Source organism: Giraffa tippelskirchi, chromosome 13 (assembly GCF_054371585.1).
Source record: "Giraffa tippelskirchi isolate mGirTip1 chromosome 13, T2T-mGirTip1v1.2.pri, whole genome shotgun sequence".
In the NCBI taxonomy this organism is placed as follows: Eukaryota; Metazoa; Chordata; class Mammalia; order Artiodactyla; family Giraffidae; genus Giraffa; species Giraffa tippelskirchi.
Window position 1 is genome coordinate 119,276,519 of NC_137287.1, and position 14,184 is coordinate 119,290,702.

Genomic DNA, 14,184 nt, shown 5'->3' on the forward strand with positions numbered 1-14,184 from the left:
ATGGTTGAATTTCTGTTAAAGTGCCTAAGTTGTAACTGCCCTGAATAGAACATGAGTAAAAGGGAGAGGTCTGTTCTGATTGAAGTCAGGGATGGGAGACCTCCCGGCCTTGACCTCTGTTTGAGGGTGGCCCCAAGGCTCAGCCTTAGAATATCAGGCTTGGGGGAAGCCAGTCTGAAAGCCCACAATTGAGATCCATCCCTTTGGTTTCTGTCCAGAAAGTAAGTCTCTCTGCTGAGAGCTGAGGGAGGGGACAGTTGGGGGTGGGGGCTGAAGCAGCCATTCTAGGAGGGGGGCTCTGGGCAGGGCAGCAGTGGGGCTGGGCCCACAGCCAGGGCGGGATGTGGGAGAGGGCATCTGGAGGGCACATGTGTCTGTTGCTCCATTCATTCTGCATTTGCCATTTACTTATTCATTCATTCAACAAATATAAACACCTACTCTGTGCCAGGCATCGGGGAGACAATGACCACTGCCCACAGGGAACTCACAGCCTAGTATGGGAGCTGGACGTTAATCAAATCACCCTCGGAAAGGTCCATTTATGACTGACAAGGCTGACGTGATTTGAGGCCCTGTAATGGGGCTTCCCTGGTAGCTCAGCTGGTAAAGAATCTGCCTGCAATGCAGGAGACCCGAGTTTGATCCCTGGGTCAGGAAGATCCCCTGGAGAAGGGATAGGCTACCCATTCCATTATTCTTGGGCTTCCCTGGTGGCTCAGATGGTAAAGAATCCACCTACAATGCGGGAGACCTGGGTTGGGAAGATCCCCTGGAGGAAGGCATGGCAACCCACCCCAGTATCCTTGCCTGGAGAATCCCATGGACAGAGGAGGCTGGCGGGCTACAGTCCATGGAGTAGCAAAGAGTTGGACCCAACTGAGCGGCGAAGCACACAGTGGGGCAGGAGGGTTGAAACATGACTGGGGAGGGTCAGGAACCTAGAAGAGAACTGACCCGGGAACCGGAGCGTGAGCAGGGGCCGAGGACCCGAGGAAGGGAGGAACACATGTTTCAGCAGTGGGCCCAGCATGCGCAAAGGCCCTGTGGTGGGGCAGAGCAGGGTGAATAAGGGTGTCTAAAAAGACCACATAGGGGCTTGCCTGGTGGTCCAGTGGTTAAGAATCCGCCTTCCAATGTGGGGGGCATGGGTTTGATCCCTGGTGAGGAACTAGGATCCTGCCTGTCACGGGGTCTACGACCCCAGTTGCTGAGCCTGTGAGCCACGAGCAGAGAATCCTGCCCGCTGCAGCCGGAGAGAAACCCTCGAGCCACAGCTGGCGAGAAGCTCACCGGGCGCAGCGAGGAGCCCACGAGCCACAAGACTGGACGCAGCCAAACAGATAAACATGAAGAGCAAGCACAAAATAAAATAGAAGCCCACGAAGCTGGAGCTGGGAAGTGGAGGGGGAGTGAGGAGTGGGAAATGCCGAGAGCTGGACGGTTCCACCGGGACAGCAGCCCGCTCTTACACTGGAGGTGGTGGAGAGGCTGCCCTTAGGGTAAGAGGGGGGTGGGGTCCAGAGGGGGTGGGGTCCAGAGGCCCCTCTGCCCACCTCTGCCCTCCCACTTGACCACCGGTCACAGCCTGGCTCAGTATCTTTCACAAATTTTCTTCTTGAATCTCTACCACAGACCAACTCCTGGAGGTGTCCAGGGTTGGACCCACTTGCCAGATGAAAAAACTGAGTCTCTGCATTGTCTCATGGCCCCACCCACTTCCTCCTGCCCAGAGAAAAGAGGAACAGGGAACAGACACCCCCATGGTCAGCTGGAAAGAGTCTGAGCTGGGAATGGAGAGGGTGGGGCCCTCGGAGGTCCGCGCCCGGGATGGGCAGGGGCCCTGCTTCCGTTTAACCACAGCCGTGTGACATGCCTCAAAAGGGAAGCAGAGGTCGCCTCTCTGCACCCCCTGTACCCAAGGGAGGGGGCTAGGGATGCCCTGGGGGAGGGCAGGAGCCCGGGCGAGGTCTCTGTCTCCTCCCCGCCCCCCGTTCCCCCGGCTACAAGACTGAGTTCTGGGAGAACTTTGGGGTCAACTAAACCCAGCCGGGTGACCTCAATCAAATCTTGTCACCTTGACTTCCTCCTCTGTAAACAGAGGATTGGAGTCTCTCTCCAAACTGTTCTCAGGTTTAGCACACATTGGGGACTTGCTGAATGGCCAGCCAACAGTTGTTAGTTAGAGGAGCTAGCAATGTTTTTGTATCTGAAAAAAGTAGCCTGTTAGACAAAGAACCCATGTATTTGACCTTCCATGATATTTCTTGAGCAGTGGGTTCCAGGCATTGTCCTGGGTGTTGTGAAGATAGCATCGAACAGACCAGACATGAATGCTTGCAGACGCCCCACCGTGCCTGCTCTGTGGCAGACATCACTAATCCATCACCTTTCCACTGAAATCAGCATATTACCCAGCCCTGTACATTCTCTGGTGGATGGCACTTAAGGGACCACCTTGTTATTCCCAGGGAGGGACAGTGAATGGGGGCTCGGAAGATCCCAGTGAGAATTCCCCTAGGTGATTTATGCTATTTCCTCTCAATTTCAACAAATATCTATTAAACACCTACTGTGTGCTGGGTGCTGGGCACAGAGTGACCAGGGTGGGCACAGCGCTTGTCTGCTGGCATTCTGGTGAGGGAGACAGACAAACAAGTAAACCAATAAGTACACAGTTTCGGGGCTTCCCGGGTGGTTCAGTGGTAAAAAATTTGCCTGCCGAGGCAGGAGATGTGGGTTTAGTCCCTGGGTCAGGAAAATCCCCTGGAGGAGGAAATGGCACCCCACTCCAGTACTCTTGCCTGGAAAATTCCATGGATGGAGGAGCCTGGTGGGCTACAGACCATGGGGTTGCAAAGAGTCAGGCACGGTTGAGCACACAACCCTCCAGGCCTGGGGGGTGCTACGATGACATGACTGGAGGAGCACAGCGTCGGGTGTCAGGGGAGACGTCAAGGGTGGCCTGGGGAGGTGGGGGTGGGGTGCTCTGGGAGGAGGTGGCACTTCCTGAGACCTGATTAATGAGCTGCAACCACCAAGGAACAATATGGAGGAACAGTGCTACAGGTGGAGGGACCGGAGGGAACGAAGGCCTGAAGTGGAATCAGCTTGGCTTCCTTAAGGAGTAGCAAGTTTTCCCTGGTGTTCCTGGGTGGCGTCAGTGATGGGGAAAGAAGTAGGAGACGGTGTTGAAAAGGGGAAGGGTACAGACATCCTTGGGGCTTGGAGGCCAGGATCTGGCATCTGGATCTTATCCTAAATGTGAAGGGCAGTCACTGCGGGGTTGAAGCGGGGCGTGACTTGCTCGGGGTTATATTTCTGATCCCTCCAGCCACCATGTGGAAAGGTTGTGTAGGGGACAAAGGTGAGACAGGGAGACCAGGTTGGAAACAACTGCAGATGTCCAGGCGAGTGTTGATGGCGGCTTGGACCGGCGTGATGGCAGTGAGCACAGGGCTAGATGGCCAGGGCTGGCGGGAGGCCCAGGGCTCTGCGTTCGGTTTCAGGTTTCCTTCTTACACGATCCACCCTAGGGCTGTGGGTCACTGGACTTTCCCGAGCGTGGCTGAGAGTCCACGGCATGCTGGCGATCCGAACTTCTCTTCCTCCTGGCCCCCTCCTTGCCCGGCGCTGGACCCCAAACCCTCTCTCCAAGGGCAAGCCCAGTCCCAGTTGCTATGTTAACATCTCCCCAAAGCCCAGACCTTGCTGGTGGTCCCCTCAAAATACTATTCCAGGGAGAGACCCGAGAGTCAGGGCCAACAGGTGTAGATATATTCCAGGGTCCCTGATGGCAGAGAAATACCCGAAGACAGCTTGCCAGAGGGCAGCCTCTTTCTTGAGAACGTTTTCCTCTGATCCAGACTGTTGCTGAGTTGGGGGAGCAGACTTTCCCTCTCTACTTACTGAGGCCTCAGGGGCTTGGACTGGCAGTGGCTGAAGAGCTGTACTGAGGCTGCATCTGGACTCCTAGGAGGGAGAACCATAATCGATTAGCAATGCCTATCGGTGCTGGAAAAGACTCTTGAGAGTCCCCTGGACAGCATGCAGATGAAACCAGTCAGTAACAAAGGAGATCTACCCTGAATATTCATTGGAAGGACTGATGCTGAAGCTCCAATACTTTGGCCACCTGATGTGAAGAGCCAACTCATTTGAAAAGACCCTGATGCTGGGAGAGATTGAAGACAGGAGGAGAAGGGGGCAACAGAGGATGAGATGGCTGGATGGCATTACCGACTCTATGGACATGAGTTTGAGCAAACTCCAGGAGATGGTGAAGGACAGGGAAGCTTGGCGTGCTGCAGTCCATGGGGTCGCAAACAGTCGGACACGACCTAGTCACTGAATAGCAACAGTGCCGAGTGGGTCCAGGACAGAGTCTAGGGGTCTTGTTGGCCTCATCTTTGCATCGCCAGCGTGCAGTAGGTCTTCAGGCTTACCCTCTCCCATTGTGCCCCTAAATATCCAAGTACATTGATGCTGTTTGAAAAAAACCCGTGGACTTGCTTTCCTCATCTGTGAAATGGGGATGGCGACAATACCCTAAAGAGGTGGGAGGCGTAGAGGAGAGGCGTCTCTGCTCCCCAGCAATGACGGGAAACAGGTGCTGAGCGCTGCCTTGTCCAAAGTCACGCAGCTGGGAGATGGCCGGGCTGAGATTTGAACTCAGGGCCCCTGAGTCAGAGAGGGCAGGCGGAACGGTTGGGCCGGGGAGGGGGAAGATGCTGCCTGGATCTCCCTGTGACCCTGGGCCTTACTTCTCCTTTCTGCCCAGTGTGCTCAGCACACAGGAAGCCTGGCTGGGGCCTCCCCTGCCCGTCCCGTCTGCAGCCGGGTGGACACGGGGTCCTGGCGTCACTGGCCACCACCCCGGGCCTCCCACTTCCTGTCTTGTGTAAGACGAGGCGTCCCCAGCGTGGAAGGGGCAGGCGGTTCTGGCGGAGGGGTGGACGGGCGAGGACGGGCCTCTCGGGCAGGGTCAGTGTCCGCGGTTACTGCTGGCCGCCCTGGCCGAGCCCCCACCCCTTCCTCCTCCTTGTCTGTTTCCCCAAAGTTCAGGCAGCCTTGAGCAAGAGGCTGGGACACCTGGGAGGTTTGACCCAGCCGTATCTCGTCTCAACAGAACAGGCCTGGGTTTGGGTCCTCAGGGAGAGGGTTCCCAACCACCACGACAACCACAGTAATAGTGGCTTCCGTTTACTGAACGCCAGAGACACAGGCCCCCTCTCACTGAAATGCAGATATTTATAGAAGCACCTCCTGCTACTTGCAGGTACTGTATTAAGTCCTTCATATCTTTGTGTCCCCTTGAATCCCTGCAGAAAATCCTGTGAGTTGACTTTTTGATTTTAACAATCCCCTCCTTCAGATGAGGAAACTGAGGCTCTGAGAGGTGGAGGGACTTGCCCGTGGTCATGCAACTCAGTTGCATCCCACTGAAGGTCACTGTCTGCATCCTGGGGCCAGCCGTGTTCTAGAGACCCAGAAGGGAGGGGCACTCAGCTGCTCTCCCCCTGAGCAGCCCGGGGCATGCGGGCGGTCTCTGTCGGCCTCCGTTTTCCCGCCGGTACCAGCTCTGGTCTCTCGGGCTTATGTTTGTGGGTCAGAAGGTCTGCGGCAGGGCCAGAGTGGGCAGCGTGGGGAAGAAGGAAGACCTGAAGACCCCTCTGGAGGGGCACAGCCCCAGGTCCTCGCGATGCCCACCTGGGAGCTCACACTGTGGTCATTGTCCTCACTCTTTCTGCTTGAGGGCTTCCTTGGGCTGTGGAGTGCCGGGCAGAAGGGTGAAACTGTCGCCCACAGAGGTGGGAAGGGGTGCGTGAGTACCCGGGTGCATAAATGGTCTTTCTCCCACAGCTTCCTGGGGGCTGAGCTCACAGAGGTAACCCACTCACCCCTTCCTTGTCCCACTTCTGCATTCCCTACTGATGTTTCTGGGATCATCCTCCCAAATACACAGCTTGTACCCTAATCTTTGTCTTGGGTCGATTTTGCCCACCTAAGCCCACAGCTGTACCACTCTGAGGTTAAGAGATCAGGAATCAAGATCTGAGTTTGAATCCTGGCACTGCTGACCTTGTCTGTGACCTTGGGAAGCGGTCTCCTCTCTCAGAACCTCAGTTCCTCCATCAGTGAAATGGGAACTTAGTACCAGAGATGAGTGATGACCAGATGCAGCGTGAGGGGATGGGGGCCAGAGCCAAGTTCCCAGCCGCAGGGCCCATAGGTGATGTTGGGCGTCATCTCTGAAGGCTTCTGGGTTGGGATGAGTAGGAGCCGGGCGGTGGTGTAGGCAGGGAAAGAGGGGAAGGGGACCAGGCTGGACAGGGGTGCGGGGAAAGAGCTGGCCGTGAGTCCTCAGCCTTGTTTGGCTGGCAGGGGCGGTGGGTGGAGAGGACCGTGAGGATGGAGACAGCCTGCTCCCTCCCATCTCTGCTGCCTCCTGGGATTCCAGGGAGCCCAGTGGGATGCTTGGGTACAGCACAGAGCAGCGAATTCACTTATTGTGGGGTGAGAGGTCGGGTGGGTCAAGGGTGCTGTATCTGCAGGGTGCTCACCAGGGAGAGCATCTCATCTCTGGGGTCTCAGATTCCAGGGCTGCCTGTCCATGGGGTCTCTTCACTGGTTCTTTGCTTGAGGTAGGGTTGTGGTGGACGGTGCTCAGTGGCTAAGTCGTGTCCAACTCTGTAACCCCATGGACTGTAGCCCACCAGGCTCCTCTGTCCATGGAAATTCCCAGGCAAGAATACTGGAGTGGGTTGTCATTTCCTCCTCCAGGGGATCTTCCCGACCCAGGGATCAAACCTGTGTCTCCTGCATTGGCAGGCAGATTCTTTACCATGAGCCTCCTGGGAAGCCCTAAGTACCCTCTTTAACTCTGGGTGGGTCCTCATGCCTAGAAGGGCCCCCAACCTCTACCAAAGACCTGGAGTCTTCCCCACTGTAGTGATGTCACCCCCAGCATGTGACTGCCCAGGCTCCAGACCTGAGTTTCACCCTGGCTAGTCCACCAGCGAGCTCATTCAAAGGTCCAAGGGCCCGTCTCCACTGCCCACCTGGTCCAGCACCACTTTCTCCTGCTGGGACTTTTGCAGCTGCCTCCTCATGGGTCTTCCTGCCTCCGCTCTTGCCTCCTAAGCCAGAGGGATCCCCTTAGGACCCAAGACAGGTCCTGGCCCTCCTCTGCTCAGAACACTCCATGGCTCCCAATGCTCTCAGAGCAGATGCCAAAGTCCTTACAGCCACCCACAAAGCTCTGGGGGGGTGTGTGTGTGACCCCACCCCCCATCACCTCCTAGCCCCCTCTAACATCCCTCCCTTCCCCCACCCAAGCCCACCAGCTCTCTCCCATTTTCTGCTCAACTGTAGCCACGCTGACCTCCTCCTTGTGCCACGAACACATCAATCATGCTGCTGCCTCAGGGCCTTTGCACTTGCTGTTTCCTCTGGCATAGAGAATGCTCTTCTCTCAGCTCTCCCCAGGCCTCAGCTCGGAGGGGCCCTCCTTGGCCAGCCCCTCATTTCCATCACCTTATGTTCTTTTATTTTCTTCCTAGGATTTAGACCTTATCCTAGAAGATTACCTTACTTGTTAATAACATTTGTCTGTCTTCTTCCACTGGAATGCCACCATCGTCAAGGGGGGAGGATTGTCTATTGTTCCTTGCTGCACCTCCAGCCCCCAGCATGGTGCCTGTGCAGAACAGGTGCCCAGCAAGCCTTTGTGAATGAATGAATGACTAGTTCCTTGACAGAGCAGGGGGCTAAGGCCCAGAGAAAGCCCCATGGGGCTCAAAGTCCCACGGTCCTTCTCTGGACTCACCTTGACCTCCAGAACACTTTGTGGCCAGTGGAGCAATTTGGGGTTCTCGGTGCATGTCTCAGCTCCTGCTTGTCTTGTTTCATCCTGTGGGACTGTGGGCAACTTAACTTCCTCATCTGAAAGTTGGGTCATGTGAAGGTCCCAGTGGCACAGGATTGAGGTGCCGGTGGGCTGGGACAGTGTGTGGTGAGGGCTCAGCATGTAATAGGTGCTCAGGAAACAGGAGTGGGGTTGGCTGTGGCGGAGGCTCTGGTCTACAGTCCCCTCCCCCTCTGCTCCAGGCCCTGTAATTACCACTCACCCCACTCAGTGGGCTTGAGAGTTTCCGTGTGTGGGCAGGCCTGTGGCCAGGGTGCCCGCCTGGCCTCCCGGCAGGTCCCACGGGCACTGTCCGGCCCAGGCCTCGTGGATGACATTCCAGGCACTTCCCAGCTCTACGGCTGCCACAGGTCAGCACGGGCCGGGGTAGGGGGTCACAGGCTCCAGGCTGGACAAACCAGTCAGCCTCCCAGGCTGGCCTCCGGCCTGCCAACTTCCTGCTGGGCTTCCTGAGGCCCAGAGGGGTCTCCAAGCCCTTCCTTCCGCCTCCACTGTTGCTGTCACCTCTCACCCGCGCTGGTACAGAAGTCTGCATCCCGTCCCTCCAGAACTCCCTTCTCCACTCTCAGCCAGATGGGTCCTATAAAACTATGCAGCAGCCCACCTTGCTCCCCCGCTGAGTCACATCCCCAGTGCTCCGAGGATCGAGCTTGAGCTCGTCCTTTGGCTCACAAGGCCCCGTATCAGAGGGACCTCCCCTCCCTCCTGCCCGCTCCCCACTCACCCTTCCAGACATGTTGGCTTCCCTGTGTCTCTGAAATGACCCAAGCTCACGCTGCCTCAGGGCCTTTGCACTGGCTGCTCCCTGGTCTGAAACAGTTTTTCCCCAAGTGTCCGCAGGCCCCCCTCCACCTCCCCTTCTCACCTAGTGTTCCATGTCCCTGTCCCTGCTTCATGTTCCCCTGAGAGTGTGCCTCACCTTCTGACTCTTTGAGACACTATGTACTGTAGCCCACCGGGCTCCTCTGTCCATGGGGTTCTCCAGGCAAGAATACTGGAGAGGGTTGCCATGACCTCCTCCAGGGGATCTTCCCGAACCATGGATTGAACCCCCATCTCTTATGTCTCCTGCATTGTCAGACAAGTTCTTTACCACTAGGGCCACCTATTCTTGCCCAGAGAATCCTGTGGACAGGGGCACCTGGGTTGCCAAGAGTACCACAGGGCCTAATGCACCATTGTTGCTGTTGTTCGTTAGTCACCCAGTCATGTCCGACTCTTTTGTGACCCCATGGATTGGATTTTCCAGGCAAGCATACTGGAGTAGGTTGCCATTTCCTTCTCCAGGGGACCTTCCCAACCCAGGGACTGAACCCAGGTCTCCTGCCTATGTCTCCTGAATTACAGGCAGATTTGCTACCGTGGAGCCAGTAGGGAAGCCCTTTTGACACACTGTAGACTTTAGTTATCCACAGAGGCAGGGGTTTTTATTTGTTTTGTTCTCCGTTGGGTCTCCAGTGCTCACTATAGTGCCTGGAACGTAATAGGTAGTTGCCAGTTGCAGAACGACTTAATGAACAACTCTGTGAGCTGTTGGCAGATAAAGACACCGAGTCACCACCCAGGTGGTACTAGTGGTAAAGAACCCGCCTGCCCATGCAGGACACACAGGACACGTGGATTCAATCCCTGGGTCGGGAAGATCCCCTGGAGAAGGAAATGGCAACCCACTCCAGTATTCTTGCCTGGAAAATTCCATAGACGTAGGAGCCTGGTGGGTTACAGTCCATGGGACTGCAAAGAATCAGACACGACTGAGCAACTAAAACAACAACAGCAAGGACACTAAGGTCCCTCTGGGTAGGTGACCAGCCCAAGGCCACACGGCTAGTCCAAGCTGAAGCCAAGACAGGAGCCCAGGTTCATCAGATCCTGGAGCCAGCCTCTTGGAAACTGCTTCGGGAGGATAACAGATGGGATGGAGGCCCTGGCAGGGGGTGCTGTTGATTCTGCTGCCCCGGCAGGCCAGGCAGCGCTTGGGCCGGTCCAGGAGTCCCAGTCGCCCTGCCTGCCGGGCATTCCAGGCTCCAACCCAGGTTCTGAGCTTTCTATTTTGAGCCTCCTAGTCCCGAGGACTGTGTGTTCCCAGCAGGCGGCGCGGGCCAGAGGCTGAGCCTGGGTGTGGCCGTCACCCTATCTGAGGCCTGGTGGTGGCGAGAGCTGGAGGTGGAGCTGGAGCACTGCCAGGGAGCCCGGGGACCCGGATTCCTAGGGGCTTAACCTATTGGCTGCTGAGGCCTCTGACGCAAGTCTTGTTCTCCGCCTGGCTGTCCCCCATTCAAGCTCCTGCTCTGCTGACTTGCAGAGCAAGTACCGACTGGTACCGACTCATCCCACCTTGGATTAAACCCCTCCGACTGGCCCCAGGACTTCAGGGCCCGTTTGAATGGTTCTGCCCCTTTACAGCTGTGGGACCTTGGACAGGTCCCTCATCCTTTCTGAGTCCATTTCCTTATCTGAGAATTGGGGATGATAAGAGTACTTATCTCTTGGGCTTGCTGAGGAGATTCAGTGGGATTAAAGTTAACGGAAGTGCCTTGCACTCAGGAAAGTACTCAGTAATTAGCCGCCATCCCTGGAGGCACTCCCCACCCCATGTCCTTGAGTTCTTTCTCCCCTTGCCCTCCTCACCACCTGGTACTCTTGTGTTCATGTGCAGGTTGGTTTCTCAGCTGCCTGCCCACCTAGGACATCAGCCCCTCCAGGGCAGGGAATTTTATTAGCCTTCTTCACTGCTGCATCCCTTGTAGTCCAGCACAGGACCTGGCAAACAGCAGGTGCTCAATAAATGTTGAAAGAATGAATAAGTAAATAATGACCCCGTGGGGAATACAAGCCCTGAGCTCTGAAAGTGTCCTTAGCCCCCTTCCCTAGCCCAGGTAGGGGGTAGGGTACCTAGGGTCCTTGGGTGCTTGTTGGTACCAGTCAACCATGACTATATGCTCCATCTGGTCCAGCAGCCAGCGAAGCGGTCCAAGTCAGCATCATCTTCATTTCACAGATGGAGAGAATGAGGGTCAGAGAGGGGGAGTCCCTTGTCTAATGTCACACAGTGGTCATTGTCTGAGCCAGGATTCCAACCCAGGACTGTGTGGGGCATGGATCGTATTTTCCATGGAAAGAGTCGGTGATGAGAGCCCGGTGGGGCCAGGAGGGGGTCCCAGGGTGGGAAGGAGGGATGGGAGATGTCACTCACCTTGAGTTCCACGTCTCTTTGCATCTCTGTTTCTCTTTTGTCTCCCTGGATCCCTCGTCTCGGTCTTTGTCCTGTCTCTGTCTCTGTGTCTCCCTCCCTTGTGCGTGCGACCCACTGCTCACGCGGGAGTATGGGCAGCAGACCCCTGGTTGTGGGGAGGAGGGAACTGAGGATCTAGAGCCAGACCCTGCTGCAGACCCAGCATGGGCCCCAGGGTCTTGGTCTCAGTCTCCAAATTTCAGGGTAGAGAGAGCCCCAGGCTCAGTTTCAGAAGATCCAGGTTGGAATCCCAACTTTGTCCTCTCCCCGTTCTATGGCCTTGTTCGCTTAGCCTCGCTGTCTATAAAACGGCGCTGTTGAACCCCTGTCTCATTGGGTTTTTGGTGATTATTATTGAAACCACTCCTACCTTTCTGAAGCCTCAAGTAACAAGGGATTTTTGGCCACGACCCGTGTGGGATCTTCGCTCCCCAACAAGGGACTGAACTCACACACTCTGCGCTGGAAGGCAAAGCCCTAACCACTGGACCATCAGAGTGTTAGCCGCTCCGCTTGTCCGACTGTTCTCGACCCCATGGACAGCAGCTCCTCCATCCAGGGGATTCTCCAGGCAAGGACACTGGACAGGGTAGCCATGCCCTCCTCCAGGGGCTCTTCCCGATCCAGGGATCAAACCTGGGTCTTCTGCATTGCAGGCAGATTCTTTACCGTCTGAGCCACCAGGGAAGTCCCTGTAATTATTTCTTCTTAAGAAGTGAAGAAAGTGAAATCCAGACTCATTTCACTCACTCATCAAATATTATTGAGTGCCTACTCTGTGCCAGGTGTTCTGGTTTGCATTCACTATCCCAAGGGTTGGCAAACCATGGCCCATGGGCTAAATCTGGCCTATAGCTTGTTTTTGTAAATAAAGTTTTATTGGCACACAGCATGCCCATTCATTTACTATCATCTATAAAGCCTGCACCCTACAACCACATGTTGAGGAGTTGTGAGAGAGACCACATGAGCCCCAAAGGTGAAAATATTTACTATCTGGTTCTTTACAGAATAAGTTTTCCAAGCCCTAGATTAACCCATCACAGCCCTGGGAGGAAAAAGGGATCATAACTCTGATTTTACATATTAGAAGCTTTGTCCAGTGGCTTACAAGGTTGGATCTCAACAAACCCTATCTGGGTCTTACTCTTCTTCTCCTGACCTTTAGGGGATGTCGAGTGGGCAAATCGAACCCCACAGTGCAAATACGGATTCACACACATGCAACATCCAAATAACAAACACAGTCCCACGAAAGGACAAGCCAGAGTGGCCCACCCCAAAACGACATGCAGAAAAACACCCCTGCCTCAGCCTTTTTCCCGGCTCCCTCAGCAGGTTGATATGGCTGCAGTGAATGGTGAGCGTGAGGCATCTGACCAAGAGCACTTAAGGGCTCCGTCGAAGTGGTGGGGGTCTCACTGTCGCCTCAGTCTGCCCTAAAGTCTTAGTGTCTCTCGCCTGGCTCGAGGTTTCAGTCTGGTCCTTGACTGTAGCTCCCTCGTCTCCTCCAGGCTGCTTTCCCTCCTGCTAGCCTCGGGGAGCTCTAGGTTTGCCCTCCACCTTTTTCCAGGGGACCTAGGGTCACCAAGAGGCCATCCTTCCCACTGCCTGGAGGAGGTCCCTCAGGAACCTCCAGCTTCCCCAGGCCCAGGGCCCGGCATCACAGTCAGACGCTGCTGAGAACGGCGGCGACTCCCATGATGACCTTGACTGCTGCTTGCTGTACCCTCGACTAGAGCAGCCTTCTGCGATGAATTAACCCAGTAATTCCTTTTCTCAGCGCCAGGTGACAGCCTGGGCAAAATCCCTGCACCCTCGGCTCTGCGAGCGGGCCGTGGGTGTACCCACCCCGTAGGAAGTTGCGAGAATGAAAGGAGTCAGTGGGAAGACGTTCTTGGCGTGGCCCCGACCGTGGTGGGCACTCAGGACATGTGCTCTGGGATTTATGCGAGGGTCCCTTGGATGCTTCCTAAGGGCCCGCTAAGGCACTGCGGCGAGGGGAGGAGGGGAGCAGAGGTGCCAGTCACAGCTTTTGTCTTCATCTAAACGCTGGTGATTTCCAAACGCGTCTCTCCAGCCGGGACACTTGCCCTGACACCAGCGTCCACTCACTCCTCCTAGTTGTCACTGGGGTGACTGACAGGAGCCCCAGACTCAGCCAAGCTCCGTGAGTGGGCCCGTCTCCTGACCTACCTCCAACCGCCCCATCTCAGCAAACTGCTCCTCCGTTCTCCAGGTGCTCCCCAAACCCAGGAGTTGTCTTCTATGCCTTGTCCTCACGCTGGCAGCTGATTGCTCACCACGTCCTGTCAACTCCGCCTCTGCGTCCAGAACCAGCCTGCCTCTGCCCAGCTCCACTGCTCCTGCCTGGTCTGTGCCAGCAGCACCACCCTGCTGGGGCCCTCACACTCCGCTGTCCGTTCTCCACACACAGCCAGAGGGAAGCCCTTAGGACTGAAGACAGAGCCCGTCCCCCCTCCTCAGAGACCTCTCAAGGCTCCCACCTCACTCAGAGTCAAAGTCAGAGTCCTCCCCAGGGTCCGCCAGGCCCTGCGCAGCCTCCCGACCCCAGCAAACCCTATCCCTCTCTGATGACCTCGTCTCCTCCACTTTCCCCCTGGCTTATACCTTCTGGACCGATGGCTTCCTTGCTGTTCCTCTAACCAACCATGGATTATTCTACCTCTGGGCCTTTGCACATGCTCTTCCTTCTGTCTGGAACCCCCATGGACCCCGTATTCCCGTGACTCCCTCCCGCAGTCCCTTCAGGTCACAGCTTGACGTCACCCCTCCGAGCAGCCCTCTCTGAGTGCCGCCCTCACCAGCTGAAACACCCGCCACCTCCTAAGCTCTCTCTCTGTACTCTGATCCTGCTTTATTTTCCCTCCACGGGAGGAGGAGGAGAAGGCACCAGGGAAGGAAGAGCCAGACACTCCCAAGAAGAGGAGTGCTCGGGAGGGCAGTCCCACTCGGGTCTCTCCTGATGGTTGTTATGTTCCCAGCCTCCATTATGTGCCAA

The 14,184-nt window shown here is 56.1% G+C and overlaps 1 long non-coding RNA gene across 1 annotated transcript; it reads right to left on the reverse strand.

The window, feature by feature from the left end:
* Positions 1-2,226: 2,226 nt before the first annotated feature.
* LOC145533228 (uncharacterized) lies at positions 2,227-13,511 on the reverse strand. The gene is made up of 3 exons (XR_014073927.1): positions 13,359-13,511; positions 11,124-11,268; positions 2,227-3,972 (listed from the first exon to the last, which is right to left on the reverse strand). It is a non-coding gene; the product is annotated as an uncharacterized LOC145533228 (long non-coding RNA).
* Positions 13,512-14,184: the final 673 nt, after the last annotated feature.